This window comes from Accipiter gentilis, chromosome Z, assembly GCF_929443795.1.
Source record: "Accipiter gentilis chromosome Z, bAccGen1.1, whole genome shotgun sequence".
NCBI lineage: Eukaryota > Metazoa > Chordata > Aves > Accipitriformes > Accipitridae > Astur > Astur gentilis.
Window position 1 is genome coordinate 69,342,210 of NC_064919.1, and position 16,998 is coordinate 69,359,207.

Below are 16,998 nucleotides of genomic sequence, written 5' to 3' on the forward strand. Positions count from 1 at the left end.
CTTGTCCTCACTCCATTTACAGCTGCAAGTATCCCTTCAGAAAGTTCCCAGGGCATTTATCCGGATATCTCAATTGCTTTAGATTGTCTTGATTATTCTGTGTTTGTACTGCTGTGGTCTTGTTAGATTTTATAAGTAAGATTTCTTTTAGCAGAGGGTACAACTTAGACTGCAGTGTGATTTTTTGAGATTTGGCACATTCCGTATGCCACATGTAGTATAAGTACAAAATAAATTTGAACAATTAGAAATATGTTCTTTTGGCAGTATTGTTGTCTGAAACATAAGGAAAAAAAGTGGCGCTTGATGAATTTGCATTAACAAATGCCTGTTCTGAAAGGAGGAAATCAGAGTGGCTTTGTAAGTAACAAAGGGAAATGGATTTTCTTTTAATATGCTGCTGTATTTAGGGCTCGGAGCTGAGAGACTGACTGATTTTAATTTCACATAGGAAACTTAGGGCATCAACAAAGACACTAAAAAGTCAACAGAACCAGAAGACAACAACATGCTAATGCTGCTATTTTCACATAGCAGGGCACCCTGAAATTCATGTTAAAATAATCAGCTGTATGAAAATAGATGTCTTAATTCTTTCTGCTCTTCAGGCAGATTTTTCTTTAATGACAATCAAGTAAGTGATGTTTTCAGGCTCTGTTCATAGATATCTCTTTTGTTTACTTTTAGCTTTTTGATGTACGTGCTGAGCTACACTTTATGCACAAGTTGCAGCTTAATGAAAATTGATTTTAAAACAGTTTAGGTAAGTAAGCACTAACCTGTGTGTGAAGATTCACTGAGTTAAGTAAGGCTAACTTGCATCATGCGTATTTGTAATGGTACAGGAGTAATAAGAATCCACTCCTTAATTCGTGTTTGCTTTCTTTCTGTGCATGATCTGAAAGGGCTTAAGTATCACTTGTTTGTGTGTAGCTCTAAATTGTCACTTGAGCTGTCTAGGGCCTGCTGTAAGGTACATTACTTATTTTTAAATCAATAAACCCCCACTTTTAAAAGGGACAATCTTATGTTCTCTTCCTTTGCCTGGCCTGGATGCACTGGAGCTTTTGCTGTATTGCACAGGATCTAAAATGATTGCTTTCTAAAGCCTGTGCCTTAGGTAGTTATTTTCCTGCAGTGGTACAATAGCATTCTTGATGTGCAGACCTGCATATGAATAGCCAGTATTAAAAATCTAGCATCAAGACCGCAAAATATTTTTTAATACAAGACTTGACTAACAAAAAGTACTGTTTACGGAAGTGAGTAGCTTCTTCAATAGAGCAGAAAGCTAGAGCTAGCTGAAACAGGGAAGACAGGAGACTAAACTGCAGAATGGTCTCTGCCTTGATTTATCTACTTATTTATTTTACCTTTGTTGTGTTAACTACTTTCCAACTGGCAAACAACAGAATTGGGTAAAAGAAATGCCACCTTTTTTTTTTGGCCCCTCCCTGCTCTTCTGTGTAAAGCAGCATTTGTTGCATTTTTCATAAGCTTTCCATGCAACTTCTTAAAGACCGTCTTTTGTTCAGACAAAAATGTTGCAGGCATACACTCTCAAAATACATGGTAGTGCAATATGAGTGCCTACTGAAATTCAATATAGTGCTCTGAGATGGTGCTTTCCAGTTTTCTCTTTGTAGGCATTGTTCCTATAATCGCAATCCTATCGCAGAGGAAATTTTGCTGAACTAATAATTGTTTTGCGGTTGAGACACCACCACAAGTATTTAGCTGCTGAAGTCAGCTGGTGTGGAAAAGAGCCTCCCTCCCCTGATTTGGCCCATACCAATGATCTCTCAACTGCCATCATCAGAGAAATTTGTGGGGAAACGGATTCACTCCCACTCATTAGCATGAAATCAAGCACCAGATCTTGGAAAGAATCTGGTAACAGACCAGCAGGCAGCCTGGCGTGGTGAGCAATCTCCACGCACCGCTTCGCAGGGCAGGCTGCCTGTTGATTCAGTAGAAACGCCTCGTCCCTGGGGTGTAGCGCTTGGTGATACTCAGCCTAGGGGTGATGAATACATGGATAGCTATGCTTAAATTCACATTCCTGGAGAAGGGGTGCAGTCTCCTGGACAGCCAAAGATGGCAAGAGTTTTTAGCTACTGTTACTATGTAAGCATCCAGGAGTACTACAAATAGTTCCCAAATAAAAAACCAAACCAAATCCCTCCTCTGCTTTGCAGGGTGTGGCAGTCCTTTCAGTAGTCTGATTTGGAAGCCTTAGCCCACCAGTGTCTAAAATTGGCAATTGCAAAAGAAAAAAAAACCTACTATATCCCCCCCCCCCCCCCCCAAAAAAAAAAAAAAAAAAAAAAGAACAAACCCCGCTGAAGGAATGAGGCAACATCATAGGTAAGGTTCTCTTCATATGTTGGTTTTGATGGGCCCCAAGTACATGTAGTATGTGTTGTTACTGAAAATGAAAACTTGGCCTTCACCATGCAATACAGCTTAATGTGACATGATGAGACTGTAGGATAAGTACAACAAGGGAATAGTGGCTTTTCAGTATTGAAACACTTTTCTTTGGGTGTTTGGGTAGAAGCACTGACTGAAGTGAATTAAGCATATTTTCCTGTGTTATTAGGCTAGATAAAAGTACAGAAAAAACAATTGAAACTTGCTGCAGTGTTCTAAAATATCTTCCTACAGACCTAAGAATAAAAATTCTGTAATAAATTATGTGAATATTGGCTCAGTTGGTAAAGAGAAGTATAATCACTAGATGATGTGTGAGAAGCCACTGAAATACTACAGGAAACTTCACCATCATCATGTTGAACGTCTCTAAAACTTTTAGATGCTCAGGCTTCCGAGTGAAACTTTTCACCCTGTCCCAAGTACCGTGTGTTGAGAATGGGCAAAGTTCTGTGCCTGTTCACTCACAATGTGGAGAACACTCGAGCCAATGAGTATGAAATGCTAAAGGGTATGGTTGACATTTCTGCCACATGATAAACAGTGTAAAGTAGTTGAAAACTGCACATCATTATATCAGTGCTTTTTGAGGGGAAAACATGGTTTGAAAAGTGTAAACTGAGTTCACTCCTTGTGACAGAATAGAAAATAAAAGATTTTGCTCATTCGTTTTTGAAATCGTCTCATCTGTTGTCTCTATTGGAAGGGGAAGATTCTGCTGTGTTAGAGTGGTAATTTTTCCTATGCATGGGCAATGGAGGAATCAAGAAAGTATAGGACTTATGCTTTCTTTGCCAATATTTGTTTTCAGTGTCAATTTATAATGGCAAAAATGATGACATCGAATTCTTTAAAATCAAATTCATGCAATCTGTTTTTTGTTTCACTGTCCTAAGGTATCATTGATGAAGTCTGTTTTTAATAGTAGGTAATGAGCCACTGAAATATCTCTAGTTGCTGAGATTCTTTTGGGGAAGACTGATTAAATTCTTCTGTATACTACAGTAACAAAGTAGATTTAGAGCACAACCAACACAGGAAACATTAAGAGCCAATCAGTCTTGCACTGAAACTAATGAATATTGCAGAAATTCGGAATGCAGAATAGGACTGGTATGATTTCTCAAATATAGTTGGAATTTGTGGAATGGTAAGCATTAGCGATCTTGCTTGTTTTTTAACCCTACTGTGACTGGCAAAGTATTTCTTTTAAAATTTTCCAGAGTTCTTACTCTCCTGACCAGAGATACAAAGTACACAGACCACGCATGTGGAAATGGTCTTAGTCTGCTTTAGAAGGCGTAATAGTTTCAAGTTAAGATCAAAAGAATGTCCAATGTATGCAGCATGTCATGTATCTTAATTTACCTTATTCAAATACTACGTATATAACATTGTCCTTCACTTGGTGTGTTAGTGATGCAAAGGAGTTAAGAGTTTAGATTTTGTCTGAGCCACAAGGTAGTGCTAATTCTTGTTAAAATAAGTCATCCACAATAAGCACTTAAGGGAAATTCAAAGCTATTACAGCAGATGGCCTGCCAAAAATCTTAAGTCATTTATGACAGTCTAATAATGTTAAATTCTTTGAACATGTGTAAAAGTGGGGAAACTTGCAGGTCTAATTCCAGAAAATGTGGGTAGCACCGAATTCTGTGAGAGCACTGATAAATGACTTGCACAGCAAATTCACACATTTCTTTGTTACAAGCAGTTTGATTTAATGGAGTATTTAATTGTTGATAGAAGTTCATCAATTCCTTAAAGAAAGAATATGTTTTTGTTTACCCTTAATGAGATTCTGCATGGCACCAGCAAGGTAATTTCTTTTTGTCATTGTTTTTGTCTAGTCAGGTATCACCAAATTATTTTTAACCAGAAAATTATGAAAAGGGCTTCGCTATTCTAAAATTCCACATATGAGCTGCTTTTGTTTTCCAAATGAAACATGCATGGTTGTGTAATAGGGTAATACCATAATGCTGCTTGTGTAGACCTTTCAGTTTATTTTTACTGCAGTAGATCTTTCATACAGCATTACTTTTCTGATCCTTCTGAATCCACATAGCTTTAAAATTATGGAATGAAGTCCAAGTTACATCCTTGATACAGTTAAATTTTGCTAAAATGCCTATACTTTTACCCCATTTTCTATGCTGATAGGGTCACTAAGGAAATTCTTAATTTCTTGCTTCAGTATTATTTCAACTGGAACCTGTGGTATATCAAGCTGTCCCTGAAGGATTTTCCTCTGTGTTTATCTGACACACAAGAAAAATTTTTCTAGGAAATACCACTGAATAGTATGGTTGATTGGAGTAGAAAATATGTTGCTATTAGGCTGGAATGTAAGGCTTAGCAGAAGAGAAAAGCAGTAGACAGCAGGAAGAAGAATCATGATACATTCGTCATTAAAATACTTCAGTGTGCCTGGAAGTCCAAGTAAGTTTTAATGTTTTTACAATGGACTTCATATGTACACTTAGTGCAAAACTATTTACCTGGTTTCATACTACTCAACACTGTGCTTATTGCTGTCAACATGATTCTTCTTATGTGAACATTTCCAAATTAATTTATGGTCTGTTGGAACTTCATCTTATTTGTAGAAGATTATTTTTCCTAGGATTTTCCTTAGGATAGGACTTAAATGTTTTTACCATTTAAGGCTGCATAATGTCCCCAGCTGAAAAATCTTCAAACATTTAAACTAGAGCTTAATAGTTCATTTTGAGTCCTGTTTCTGGACAAGAGTCCAATATGAGACCTCTAAGCTCAGTTGTGTCCTCTTACAATAAACTACTTCAAATTACTCAAGTTTCCTTGTGCTACATGGACATCACAGTCATGTTCTTGTATTTTTTGTTGCCTTTAGGAAGAAACCAGCACTGAAGTTTGAATCTAGCCTTTTTTTTTTTTTTTTACCATGTTTCTATGCTGAAGGACTCTTTTCTTTTGAACTACATATAGGTTGAATCAGTCCCAAAACCAAATTCCAAGTCTGAACAAAATAATAAAAAAAAGCGATATAATTATTCTCTTTACTGTATGGAACTTACAGCCTTTGCTGCTTTACATGCATTGCACTGTGATTTGGATTTCACTAGAAGTAATACATTAATAACAACATAGTTTTTCCCCTTTATGCTAGTATTCTTAGGTCCTTTTTTTTTTTCCCAGATCTTTGGCTGAATTTTACTGTTCAGGCTGACATTATCCTCAACTTTGTGAGGTTAGCTATGTTTAAAAATAGGTTTAATAAAATTTGCTGGCTTGTTTCTAAAAATAAAGTTAAAAAATAACCCAACTCACTGCTAGCTTGTTGGTTTAAAAATTTAGGCAAAGGCACATTAGTTTTGGAAATCACAATTAGCCTCATAATAATCAAAGGCCTTTCACTGTTTTTTAGGAGAATCCATTTTAATTTGTGAACTTGAGACAGCATGTGTTCACTAGAACGTCTTAAGTTTTGCTTCATCTTGGATTGTCTGCCTGGGTATTCTGTTCTTTTTTTTGGTCAAAATATCTCCAGGTGTAGAGAGTTCACTTAATTGCTTGAAGGATCTGAGTTTTTTTAGTTTCCTGTGGTAAGGAACTTGGAGAATTCAATACGAAAACCATAGCTGTTAACAAATTCTCAGATTTGAGCAGTGTAGTTAATAGTGGCAGGAGAATTTCTGCTCCAGCATTCTGCCTAACTGGATAAGGCTCAAGGAATAGTCAGGCTTATGCTTTTTTGTGCGTTGCTCCATAATTCTTAGTTTGATTTCCTTGGCATTCACCAGTTGAGGATAGTGACCTGACACAATTCGTAGGTGCTTCAGCTCCTCTGTTGGAGGAACCATAGGAACTCATGCTTGACCTTGGGCACCACAAATTTTGCCTCTTGCCAGAGCACTCCAAACAGCATGTTTTTCTCATTTATACAGGCTTTATAAACTCCTTGTATGAAAATGAGTAGAAAACATTCTTTTGCAGTAGCTACTTAAAATTCTAATCTTTCTGCTCTCGACCTGCAGAGTTGGAAGTGACTGAAGTCTTGAAGGTTCTCCTCTTTTTTAATTCCTTTGGTTCAGTATCTATCCAGAAAGTCCCCTCCACTTCCTGCTCACCTGTGCAAGTCCAGGGAGGTTGTATGTAAAGCTGATGCCTCACTACCAACTCTTACGCTGTTGGGCTGTGGGGTTTGGTGCAGAGTTTTGCTTCCTACTGCCTTGCTGAGGTAGTGTTTTTATTGATAGTATTACAGCAGCACCTTGTTCTTGTCTCTGCTCTGCAAACCTACCAAGTGAAGGTTCACCTATGTGCATGATGATTCCACCTAGCTATAAGGATCTTGTGCAGCCCACTAGGAAAACAAAGTTTAATGTCTCTTAATTTAATGATTGTTTAGAGAAGGCATTTGTTCTGAAATACTTTTTTTCTTCAAATGTCTCTTTTCCCCTGCTTTTATAGATTGCCCTTTCTTCCCGATTAAGCATTGCTCTCTTTAAGGCATAATTTGTGACTGTATGCTTTTGTAGCAATAAACTTGATAACATGAGCTTAAGAATTTCTTGGAAGGATGAGGGAACATGATCATTTACACATTTCTTCAATTAGAGAAGACTATATTATTATTACTTAAGAAAGTAAAATACTTCTGGTGCTTTTTCAGTTACTGTGATCTTTATCTGACACATTTTAATGCAGTTAGTTTCTTCTTAAATCCTATCCTTTGTAATTTTATTAACGAATAACATAATCAAACTGTGCTGCACTCCTTAATCCCTGTGTAAAATGGTATGATATATCCTGTGCCTTGTCCTATCTTTTCATTGTTATAAATTGCTTTGGAGAAAGACTTATGAGCTGTGTGAATGCTTTCTCTTCTGTGAAAAATCTCTGTGGCATGAGAACTGTGTGCATCTCTTCTTGTACTCTGTATATTCCTTGTGCTTTAAAAATACTGATCTAATGGTATGTAGGTAATTGGCAATTACGGAAGTTTCACTGTAAATGTTGTTTCCCTGTCACACCTTTATATTACAAAATCCTAGCTTCCAGTTCTTTATTACAATTCTTTAATAATCTGTCAGTACTTAGGGAAGTGAACGTAATAAATTAAAAATACTTTAAATAAAAATATTGACTTAAAGCTAGTGTTCCATTTTTATAACTAATGATATGCCTTAGTCTCTAAAAGAGAGCTATCTTCCATTTCTGAAGCCTGTTTTTATTCATTGTCTCACTCTGAATTATGCCACCAGCTCCAGATTGCTTATGTTTCTCTGGTAGACTCTCATCATGATGGCTTTTCTCCCTGGTCCTCAGTGAAATTTTCTCTCTAGCCAGCAAAAGGAGGAGTTTCTTAGCTTGGCAAGATTTATGCTGATCTAGAATAAATGGTAAAATTTTTGTTGCAGTAAGAAGCAGCAAGTCAGTTCTTCCTGAGGTGTTTGCAGCATCCTTAAGACAAGTATTAAATCTCTCACAGCTGTGCATTGAAGCAGGTGAGGGACTGAGCACCCCAAAGCTGTGCTCAGTCACCTGCATAGCATGTTGAGTTTATCTCAGCTTGGATTTATGATTGTATTTCATCAACACAAGGTATATTCTTAAGTAACAACCTGTTGTTTTTTTAACTTAAGAGAACTTTTATGAAACTATTGTGTAATAATTATCTAAAAAACCAGGCACACAGCACACTGTCAGTGAAAGCAGTAGCATTGGGAAAGGGGTGGCACAGGAAGGTTTCAGGCTGAGGACTTACTCTGTTTAAAAGCGTGTGTTTGCTAGAGCTGCCTGGATGGTGCACCTATCCAAAGGAGAAAAATTTGAATCCCCTGAAAAGGTTTTCAGAAGCTCTGAGACTAAAAGTGGATCTTTCCCACAAAAAAAAAAAAAATTTAAAAAAATAATATTCTGGCTTAGTGATACCCTCCTGTGGTTTGAAGTATTTCATGCCCCTTAACTGGTAAAAAGTGGTGGTAATTTTCACCAGGAGAAACTTGTAGGTTTGGGCTGTCTGCACCACAGAGGGGGCACGCTGACATACCATCCATAGTCTTCAATGTTCCAAGCAGAAGAAGTCTTTGGTGAGAAGACTTGCGCTGCCTGCAAAATCCAGCTATATTTGTTCTTCTGTAAAAGTCCTCTTTTTACCTAAATGCTCCTGTTGCTTCTTCTTAGGCTGCTTGTACACTAGTAATGCTTTTCACCCTTATATTAAAATGTTAACTGCATGGACTGTTTCTATTTTAGTAACTTTTTTTTTTTTTGCATCAGTATCTACTGGTATGTTCTTTCCCTTGTGTCCTGATAATTTTAGAGTAGCCAAACATTAATTGGTTTGCTAACATCTTGGTTGGGTAATGCCTAAATTTGCTATGGTGTGCTTCTTGTGCTGTATGAGCAACGAGAGAATTATTAACTGGGACCCCTGAGCAGGTAGGCTTAAAAGTGATAGTTGAAACTGTACTTTAATTTTTAATGTACCAATACACCATCATAGTTCTGTTTAATTTTGCTCTATGGTATTTTGCAAAGAAATTCTAAAACTTCTAGGTTTTGTCCTTTGTCAATGGGTCCTTCTCTCCTGTTTTGCTTTTTTGTACAGATTTTCTTACTTTGATACCAACAATATCTTTGTACTTAGTATTCTACCTCAGCTATGAACATGCTCAGTAAAACTGGAAGTTATAGAAAATAGTCTGGTCTGCTGTTCTTAGAGACTTCTCCTCTTTTTTTCTCAGATTTGATGGTAAATTTTAGTTTTGAATTCTTTCACCAGAAAGAACATGAAATATCCTGGGGCTTAATCTCAGAGGAAACATTGCCTTAAGTAAACATTAGATATTTATTCTTTTTCCCTCAAAACACACTTGGAGTTTCTCCAGGTTCCTGTGCTTTTTGATACTCAAGAGACACACATGCAACCCAGGAGCTCTTTTAGTTACAATTATGATGCCCAACAGCTCTGGAAGCCGGGTGAAAAAAATTCTCTGGAGTTTGTCTGTTTCTGTAGTGCTACTGATACAGTGGGTAGAAGAATTCAGATCTTGTTACTTTTCTAGGGGACATATTAACTGGTATCACCTGAATCCCCCTTGAGATTTTATGGCTTATCAGTGCATGAATGCACACTTCTCTTGTTTCTTGTACTTGGCCATTCCTTGTGCTTTTGCCAACTATGTTTCACATACATGAATTTGTGTTCATTTTAACTTAACTGAAAATTTTTGAGACCTTTTTTGCTACATAAATCCTATTGTAACTTGCAGAAATCTCACTTCACACTTGGTGATAGGTTTTACTCTCCTAGTGTACTTTGAATTTGCCTAGCAATTTCAGTGTAGGATAGCAGCAGTGGCCTTTCTTCTTATTTTCTTTTTTAATGTAGGGAATACAATGCAAGTCTTCATTTACCTTCCTTTCCATCTCGTATACATCTGGATTTCTTTTTGCACCTGAAGTATTTTGCTAATCTCATTTCTTTGAGGTTCTTTGACCCATTTGGGCATGGGATTTGGATATATCACCGTACTGTTTCCATAAACCCTCTTTTTTAATATTATTAGAGAATTAATAGCATGTGTGTTGTGTATAGTAAATATGGATGTCCAGAATCTTGTGTACCAAATAGTTTTCAGGGAGGGAAAAGAAACGAAGTGTGCTGTTGCGTTTAGGTGACACATAGTCAGTGTTAATTAGAAAAATCAACAAACACCAAGTGGTCTGTTTGTTTCTTTCTGGTTTTGTGATCCCATGTGATGTTATAGAACACAAGTAATTATTCCTGCTATGCTGAACGAAAGGAAAGTATTCTGTAACCCACCTTGTAACGCAAGTGAATCATGGAAAAGCTTTTTATGATTTGGCACAGAAACTGTAAAGGGATGACTATTAGCAAGCCTGAAAGCTCTAACCTGCTGCCTTTTTTGGGGGGGGGAGGAGGCCGGGGGTGACGGGACAGGACAGGATGGGACATGGATGAATATATTAAAATAAATAAATAAAATATCTATATAGCTTTCATCCTGACTAGAAATTAGAAGTGACAGGAGGTGCCACATGCTTGACTTTTGCACATTTCAGTGGTGCTGCTACTGCCTTTTTTGCTGGTATTTTCAATGATTCTTTGGGCTTTTTTAGTATGGTTGTTGTTTCCTTAGGTTGTTAAACTGTTTGCAAAGGCTTCTGTTCATTTTTTTTTTGCTGCCTTTGTCTCTTGCTGTTAAATGTGAATGGACTGATGGGGTGAAAGAGATGAGTTACTCTTGTGCAGCAAAACAAATGGAAAGCAAACTGTCAGAGAGGAAACAACTTGAACAATAACTGCACTTGATGAAATCTATAAGTGTCCTGACAACCCCCTTGGAGCTTGACTTGACACTGCAGTGAAGCAAGTGATGGTATTCTCCTGTTCAGAGTAGTACCTGTGCATATGTTTAACTGTTTTGTTGAGTCAGCATTGGTTTATTATAGCCGTGTGCTATTTTATTTTATGTAGGCTTTTAAATCATACTATTGCACTGAATATCTGAGTACATCCAGAACTTGATAACTGTTTTCCTACATGCTTTCTTCAAGCACAGTGTGAATGGCATGGAGAGTCATTTGGTTTTGCTCTTCTTTCATTTATAGGGAGGGTGCAAGAGGTTAAGGTCAGAGAGGCTCATTTTCCATTTTGGACATGAGGCTTTGTGATTTGTTCTGGCTGATAGTAAGGAAAGGACTTCTGTTGCCTTACATCTTCTCCAAGAGAAGTTATGTTTCTGACTGCATTTATCAAATTCTTGTGGTTCCTAAAGCCCTGAACTTCTGGGTGAAGCCTTCACCCCAGAGCAGTCCCTTTGATACTAGATAACACAAATAATCTCCTGCCTTCTGCCAAATTGCTATACAAACAAAGATACTGTCCTTCACCCTTGTGCAATGTGGCAGCCACTAGCTTAAGCATGAAAAACTGAGTTGGAAACTTTATTTTATCCTTGAAATAGTGAAGACTTTATTTTCTTGAGAAATCCAAAAGTTGTTCTGGATTTTGGACAGGATTCAATGCACTCTGTATTATCATCACTCAAAGGAACAATGCGTCATGACCATGAAGTGTTTTGAAGTTATATGTCTGAACAGCATGTCTGGCTTCTCAAAAGTCAGCCGGTTCTTTTGTCTTGACCTTATTTCCTCCAAACCTTCTCTGCTGGTAGTGGAGTTGTCAAATATGTTGAAGAATGAGTAGGGCTGTGTCATATGTCTGGTTTTGGTACTTGAGTCTGTGTCTTATGTCTTTTTCAGCTGGTGACCACACAGAGATGTTGAAAGTCATTTGAGGTGTGATTGCCCCTTTTGAGACTCCAGAAGTGTGGCTCCTCTGAAATACCAAGAAGTTTTTGACAAGTTGGTGGATAATTTCAACCAATGAATCCAAACGTAGTTCTTAGTGGTCTGAAGGGAGAATGTGAGATTCCTGCTCTAAACAATACGTTGCTATTTTTAGTGTCCTGTAACATTTCTATAAGGTAGGAAGGACATCAGCAGGACTCTGTTTGCTCTGTAAAACTGACTCACTTCATTAAAAATCTTTTTCTCTGTCCCACTTTATATTATTCTGTCTTTAATGCCATATTTGTCTGTCTTCCTGCAGCATAGGCTGGTAGAAAATTGAAGACAATTAGGTGCATGTAGAGGAAGAGTACTCTTGGGTTCAACCAGTGGGCTGACCACACACTTAAGAAGATTAGCCAGATTAAAGAAGAGGATTGCTTTATCCAGTTGGGGGAGTGTTGCTGTAGGTTAGCAGGCCTTGAGCTGGGGTCCCTCTGCTGGAGTTTGGATTGTTCATCTGTATTGGGATGGAGGAGCTTGAGTATAGTGGTCACTGTTTAATGAGGTTGTGGGCTGTTGGACTGGTCATGATTTTAGTATTTTCATCTGTGCTGAACATTACTTCAGGATGGCAGTGGCTATGTGACTATTCATTCATTGGTAGCCACAAAATGAACAGCAATCTGTTAGGTTTTGTCCTCATTACTGTTGTCACATAGATGAAGATGAACCTTACCAATCTGATGTTCTGAAAACATGAAAGCAGTATCACTGGTTGCATGTCTTAAAATTGATAGTTTGTTTGCTCTTCCTCCCCTTTTTTGTAGTGGTAAAACCACCTGTGCAGCAGTGTAGAAACTTCAGAGTCTGCAGCTTTAGCTCACACAAATGCATAGATTCTGTTGTACTAATTTGACATGAAGGTATTCATACAGTTAAAATTTAGTTTATTTAAATATCCCTTTTTTTGCCCTCTCTCCTAGCTGTGTGTAATTTCATTCAGGTGCCTTGAGTATTTTATTATCTGTATTCAATTATACTACTGCTGTCCCCAGTTGTTTCCTATCCTTAGCATTACTGTCTACCTTCGTTTTTTTCCCCTACCTTTCACAGTCTCTTCCAAGTTTTGAGATTTCTTTGTGCTTGTGTGATCTCAGACAACATAAGAGCTATGGAGTCTGCTGTGTGTAAATTTGACTTTTTTTAATAATCTCCTTGAGTTTTCACTAACAGCTTCACATGTTTAACCAGTCCTCTGGATATAAGTGTGTGCTGGGTACTAGAAGTCTGTTTTTTCAAAGATACCTTAACTGAAAAATAAAATGTAAAGGGAGACAATATACATGAGTATAAGTGAGAGGGGGAGGGGAGCAGAGTTATGGTTGAGCTTTCAGCCTTAATTCTGGATTTCAAGAGCTCTGAATGCTTGGTTTGTTAGCATTAATGTTGCACTAACTTAGGGTATTTTTGCATGAGAGTGTGTGTGTTTAACCAACTAAGCATGAAATCCCTTGCTTCTGTTTGTCCCTATTAAATAGTGGCAACAAAAGAAACAGACAGGAGATGGGTTCAGAACAAAGCAGATATAATGGAGTATTTCACCCCCAAAAGGAGAGTGAAACGAGAAGTACAATGAGTAGGCAAAGACAGACTCAATTGCTGGAGGCAGCGTAATGTGTTGGAGAGAGTAGTAATTCAGGGACGTTTGCTGACCAGAGCTTCAATCTGTGATCTCTGAGCAGCACATATATCAGAAGTGTTTGGCCACCCCTGTTATAGACACAATATTTAATGCTTTTCCTGGAGGAAATCTCCGTAGGGTTTTAAAGGGACACTGACTAGTATTGTCAGCTCAAATACTGATCCACCTAAAACTGGAATCATCAGGCTGGCATGGAAATCCCTAAGCAGGAGTAGGACTGGCTGACTTCCCTTAGCTATTGCAGATGATTATACGTGCACATGCAGCATACATGCACACATACAAGTAACATGAAAGCAACAGTGGTGCTGAATATTGCACAGCTTTCTGCAAACTGCAGCACCTAATTACTCCCAGTTTCCTGGATAAATACATCCTTTTTTTTCCCCAAAGCTGGCTAAATGCATACATTTTTTCCAGATACTGTATTGTTTTATGTTCAGTACTTTAAAATCTGCTTCTTAATTAAAAAAAAAAAATTAAAAAAAATTAACTCCAGGCTGTCCCTGCCTGCCTCTCGTTGCCTGCTGCTTCTTCCCATCCAATGCCTATAAAGACTTTTGAGTGTGATGTTCTCAAAAATCATCAAAACTGACACTTTGACATGTCTTTCCTTCTAAAGTAAGTAAGGTGTTACCCTGATAGGATGGAAGGGCTCAAAAAAAGTTGTTCCTTTTTTGTTGCTTGCAGTGGGACTGAAATGCATGACCATACCCCAAATGACATTACAGTGACTATGCCAGCTAGCTCTGCTTGACCCTCTATATTCATGGTGGTTAAATGTTTTCTTTCTGTCCTCTCCAACAGTCCCTCTGCGTGGCCTCATTTGGGTTCAGAGTTTGTTTTATAATACCTAGAAGGCAGCCTTTTATTGGACAGTCACTCATCGAGCAGATCAGGTTTGGGAGTCAATGAGAGAGACTTCCAGGTCCATATCTGACAAGTGTTTCAAGAGCGGTCAGGCATTAGTTCATGTTGCTCTTACGCTCTTTGGGTTGCCCAAATGGAGTGGAAAGTACACTGGTTTTGGAAAGGACTGAGTGCTAACTGTGAATTGAATAACTCTCTCAATGTTTTTGATATATTTGTGTTTTGGATTTTAGGAATGGCTTCTTTAGTTACTAATACACATTTCTTGCAGTTCTGTGCATTTCAGACTGCACTGGAATACGTGATGAAATCTTAACTAATGGTGTAGCTCTAGTCCATGCTTTATAAAATATTTCAGGATGCATTTCCTGTCCATAATCAAAAGCAGAATATAGGATGTAATTTTATTTGCATGGTCAATGACCTCTGAATTTTCTACTCTCCACAGATCTTCTGCAGCTACTAAATGCAGCTGCCGAAGTTGTGACAATAGAGGTTTAGTCTCTATAATGGAATCTTAAATAGCCCTCACTTTGTTAGGGGCCAAGTCACTTTAAGCTGCTGAGAGAACAGGAAGGCAGTGATCAGACTGTTTGTATAGTGATATTTCCAATGGAAGAGATGTTTATTGAGTTTGAGTAAGGAGGATTGCAGAACTAGTTTATAAAAATTAAATATGTTATTACAAATATCCCCTAAAATGCCCTGTAGAATTTTTCATGTTAGGCAGCAGCAAGTGCTATACACAGCAGCTTAAATTTCAGCTGCTTTTTGAAGCAAGAATATTTAAAGTCTGTTTTCATTCCTACCAAACAAAAATATCTACTGAAGGAAATTAGCCTTGCAGAAGGACAAAGTCATGGATATAACAAAGACAGGGGAATCATATGAAAAAAAAAATATATATGAGAGAGGTCTGGAGGGAGCAGTTTCCCTGTCTTCTGGGGTTTTGTGTCTGCTGTATCTCAGGAACTTTCATACCTAACTGTGCTTGCTGGTGAAGGATGAGTGAACGGGTGGCGCGTCTATGTATGCTGCTTTGGACATGCAGTTTGACCTCGATTTTTGCTTAAATGTTTAATCAACAGCATGTAAAGATTCCCCAGACTAAGTTAAACTTAAGGAATTTGCACTAAAGAAATACTGACCCTCACAAAACCAGCCTGTGGAGCCCCTCTGTCACCCACAGAGCCTCCATATATGTTCTACAAAGAGCAATAATTACCTTTGATAGAACTACAGGTTATTAAATGTTGTCAGGGCCACAAGAGTAGTGTCCGATTGCATAAGAAGTGGCACAGTCTCTGGACAGAGAGAAGCACAGACTTTCTTCAGCTCATCTATTCTTTTATGTTTTTCAATATGACATCAAGAAGTTGTCGCAAAGATGCTGTGCTGACAGGGACAAATTGAATCCTTTTTAAAGACTGGCCGCAAAGGGCCTGACACACAGCCTCAGGAGCTCTGGCAAGCCTCGAAGAATTTATGTGGCCTTCAGCCTGATATCCATTAAGTGGAAACTCTTATTTGAAGGAGCTTATGTTGTGCAATGAACTCAGTTGGCCTTTCTCGCTTAAGTACCAGAGTAGAATGTTTGCTGTGGCTTTGTAGAATCTGTGAGATAAGTATAAACTGATGTCTGAGTAAAGCTAGAAGGCACGTTTACTCCGTTTAGCTATGAACACACATATAAGGGCAAACCTTCTTGAAAAAAATAATTTCTGAGTCAAATTTTAATAGAGGCAAAGCTTTTATTTTCAAAATCTGTTGCCTTTGTTCAGCTGAACTACTACTGTAAATTTTTTCACTCCTAAAATATTTCCTTTCACATTTTTAAAAGGTGTTGAAGGAATTTCGTAACCTTCCCTGAACTTACCTTTTACTTCTTTAAACCAATGAAGACTGTTTTTGCAGCATGTATAACTTACTATATATACAGAAAAAATCCAATGGAAGTTCTGCATTCAGTGAGCTGTCTTTTTGTAATCATGTTCTCTTTGGATGACTTTCTCACAGAGCCAGACCCCAGTATTTGCAACAGTGCCTTACTGACGTCTCTTCTGTTTCTCTCCTCCTCCAGAAGCCCTCAATGAGAGATCCTGGGTAGTCATGAAGACAAACTAGGTCTACACTTTGTAGACAAAGTAGGTTAAGGTTGTAAAGACTGGATTTCTTTACCCAATGTGGTGATTGGCTTGTGGTTAAGAAGGAAGAAAAGAGCTGGGGCTATTTAAAGACAGAATGTGTGAGAGAGGAGTGATTGCACAAACATGTTTTTCCTTCCTTGTTACAGAAGATGTATTCTTCTGATACGAAGGTGGCAGATATTGGGGAAAGAGGTATTTATATGTATTGGGGTGGTGGAGGTCTATCTTGGACATTAGCAGGTACTTACACCCCATACCTTCAATGTAAACTTCCTAGCTTTCCCAGAATGATACGGTTTTAGATTTTTATGTAAAACTTCTCCATCTTACATACAAAGAAAGGTCTGATGAGTCTTTCTAAGGTCTTAAAGGACCCTGTGGGTGAGCTTGGCCTACTCTGGCAATACTGTTTGCGACGTGAGCAGAACTCTAAAGTAGGCTTTGTGGAAGAGATTTATTTTCTTTATATTGTGATTAGTTTATACTTCACCAGGGAAAGTGAGAGATCTGCTTATTTTTTACTAGAGCTATATCCAG

General features: G+C 37.9%; 1 protein-coding gene across 1 annotated transcript in view; it reads left to right on the forward strand.

Moving 5' to 3' along the window:
* Positions 1-16,998, forward strand: part of ARL15 (ADP ribosylation factor like GTPase 15) — a 214,680-nt gene that overhangs the window by 48,369 nt on the left and 149,313 nt on the right. The window lies entirely within an intron of this gene.